The sequence below is a fragment of the Phoxinus phoxinus genome, assembly GCF_949152265.1.
Source record: "Phoxinus phoxinus genome assembly, chromosome: 17".
Lineage (NCBI taxonomy): Eukaryota > Metazoa > Chordata > Actinopteri > Cypriniformes > Leuciscidae > Phoxinus > Phoxinus phoxinus.
In genome coordinates, this window is record NC_136892.1 from 11,293,808 (window position 1) to 11,297,612 (window position 3,805).

Sequence of the window (3,805 nt, forward strand, 5' to 3'; positions counted from 1 at the left end):
AGCTAAACTCTTCAAGAAAGTGGACCTCGAGGGCAAGAGTTGAGAACTCTCGATCGACACAATACGATGAAATTTTTTCTTTAAGTTACCTAACCGTTAGTCCAAAAGCTTAAGCTTAACATCCGTCCCCTACTCATACAACAAACCAAGGGGTTTAGCTGGTTAGCATGGTCCAGATAGCGCCTGCTGGTAGATGCTGTTGCTATGCAAGATCCAATCACCCAACAGAATCCCCGTTCCTCAATGCCAGATCAAGAGTGTAGTGCATTATCTGTTATGAATCTTCAGGAACGAACCCAATAGCAGACAGTTTGCAGGACACACAGGCTTTATTAATGACAAAAACAGAAAACAAAACCCACGAGGGGGCAAAACAAGACAGGGTAGACAACACTAGACTAAGACTCAGACGATGTACTAACAACTAAGACAGGATCAAATACCTCTTTCAAGACAGGACATTAAACACATTACTCACGGGTAGATTCACACCATGTATGACAATGAACCGGCACAGGACAGCAAACACAAGGGGATTAAAAAGGGAGAAACTAATGAGGGGAACAGGTGACACTGACTAGGTAATAATGACAAGACGAGGATAACAAGGGGGCGGGGTTACGTGACGAGACAAGGCAAGCACACAGCCCAAACACAAGGCCATGTGCTTGCACACAAAACATGCTTCTGTCATGATCCTGCCTTACGACCAGGGAAAATCAAGGACACTAAGGCAGAATCATGACATTATCTTGTTCTAGCAATTCAAAAGAGCTTTTTAGCCAGTTAGTGTTATGCTAAGCTAAGCTAGTAGGCTAAGCAGTTATGTTGCTTACCAAAGCCTAACTGAAAACACACATAAAGGGAAATGTTTCATTAGCATTGTAATATACTTTTATTTACTTTTTAAAAAATTAAACGTGCAAAACTGGCATATGCTTTTTATGACTGAATACATAGACACTATAAATCGATACAATAAATCGATTTTCTATCAGCTCTAATCATGTATTCTTTTTTATGAATCACAAATACTTCAGTATAAATAATACTTCATGCTTTGAACTTTTGCATACATCAAAAGCTTTATTTCTATGGCCATTTCATGATTGCAATGAACATTATGTAAAAAATAAGTGTGTTTAATTGTATTGAATGTGCACCTGTAGTGTACTTGTGTGTTCAAAGACAATACAAGTAATTATGAAATTACACAAAGATTATATAAAGATGAACTTAAGTCGGTCAAAAAGCAGACTAAAGATCAACTAACTGCATTCAATATGAATTTTAACTGATACTTTAGTTGTAAATGCAATTACGTGACTAAAAACATTGCATACAGTTCGCAGCCAAGTATTTTCTTTTCAAGTGAATTACGTCTTTAAGTCTCATTTTATAAGTGTGCTAAAGTGTACTTCTTTTTCAGAAGGGTAGCTTTATCCGACGTTCTGCCCTCAGTTAGTTCTTCTACATTTTGGCAATAACTTAGCGGAAGCCGCACCTTCATTGTGTTATAGAAAGCCTCAACATAAATAGCACATTAAAAATCATTTTTCATTAACTTTGTTTATAGTATGTCTTCTTTGTACAATGTCTCATTTAGGCTGAGACTATTTAAAGTGATCTGAGCGCGCCAACCAAGGAAACAACCCCTTGTACAGAATGTGCATTGATTACTTGAAAGAAAGAGAGAGAGATGAATTGTAACAGTACTGAACGCCGATACAGCATTAAAAATAATAAATATCATTGACCTACGGGCAGCATTATAGGTGGGTTTGTGGGAATGTTTTTGAACGTTTGTTATCATCAACTTGTCTATAAATAAGTTTCTGTACCTGGTAATTAGTCATTATTAAATCCAATTAAGCTTGCAATTACATTCTATAATTAACAAAGTGCAGGCTTGTTTAAATGACCGTGTTCAGCAACACCGAATAAATTAAATCTGTCTATTGACTTTGAGGTTAAAGTACAAAAAAAAAAATCATAACTCAACTCAAATGCTAAATATGCAGTTGTGCTTGAAGAAATTGACATACTTTAAGACACAAACCAGAACTTTTGCAGCTCTTGCAAAATTAACTCATAATGCCATGGACCTCACATACTGTACTTTGCAGAATTCAGTCATTATTTGTGCTTATTATAACAGCCTGATAACAACTTTCAAACATTTAAAAGCACCCAGCGTGTCAATGACATTCTGTGTACAGTCTACATAAGACCAAAGAATGACGGAGTCTAAATTCCCAGTGTTTACAGTTCAACATTGTTTTCAAACAGCCATAAAGTGATTTCTGATATTTGCCCATGTTTGAGGATTAAACGATATGACTATGGACCTTTTTACTTTTAACTCCCATAATAATGAAATATTTGACTCCTTGCAAATCATCTTTTATTTCAAAGTGTATCATATCCCAATATTTTGTGAATGAATATCCCCACATGCATTCTCAGAGACCCATCGATCACATTTACATGCACAGTCCTCTTCTGATTAATGTCTGCACTCTTAAAAATAAAGGTTCTTTATTTCAATGAAGCATTTCATTGCACAAAAGGTTCTATTGCTATGTTCTTCACACAAAGAAATAAACTGAAAGATTATTTTGGGGAACCCAAAATGGCGTCACTTCGACAAACCCACTTTTGAAACCTTTATGTTTAAGAGTGTATATTCTGGTTAATATTGGAATATTCCTTTATACATATGAACATATTCTATATAGCAACATAAGCGTTTGCATTGTTGAATACAGGAAAAGAGGCGAATCAAATTCAGTGAGCAAAATTGTAGTTACATAATGCTTGAGGAAAAATTTGCTTGATTAAATGTCACAATGTAATGGTAAAATATGACCTGCAAAAGTGAAGTACAAAGTGTGCTCCTCCGAAATAGAGAAGGTGGAATAAAGCTGTATTCATAAAGGTCATCGTCTGAAATTATTATATTATAAAACATATGCTCCCAGACAGTTAGACAGACAAAAGAGGTATTTTCCTGAAGGCAGAAACCAAATGGAAAATTAAAAAAAGGATGTAGACGTGAGAAAAACACTTAACCTCCCCCTTCCATTTTCTCTTGTACGCTTGAGTACTTTGAGGTATTTCTAGGTCAGCATTTCTCACTCAAAAACTGACAAGTTTACAATGGACAACCGACGTCAAACACTGACAAGAATCGTCATGTAATTTGATTTGCTCAGCGGTGGAACTTGCTTTAACGTTGTTTTGTGACCTGACCCTTTACAATAGCTGGTAGCAGATGTATAGAGGTTTATTTGTGCAGGTTTGATCCTTGCATGGGTTTCAGTTGTGAAAGTTATCAAGAAGAGTTCATGGATCGGTTTTCTGTTTACCTTTTATGTTGTGAAATGGGTGTAAAGTCACAGTCATATGCGCCCTTAGCCGAGCTTTCTAAATTGACTATATATTTCGCTTGATCTCAACACAAATGACATAAAAAGGACATAAATAACAGTTTATAATCTAAAAGTTTCTCATTTCTGCATATGCAGGATTCTGATGCAGTAAAATAACAGCATTCTCTTATGGGCGATTGTAATCATTTATGTCAGGCCTGTTTGGAGGAGAATTGACTTTATGCTTTGCCCTGTTTGATGTCCCATTACGGTCATGTGGCTTGCTGATGTAAGGCTGTGGCTATGATGGTGACAAATAGGATGCTGTAAAAAGTGGCAAGGAAATGAATTACAACACAAGGTAATAGGCATGTTAAATGGTGTCGTTTGCCTGAAGTGGCCTCGGGTCATATATGGTTTGTTTGATGGGGTAT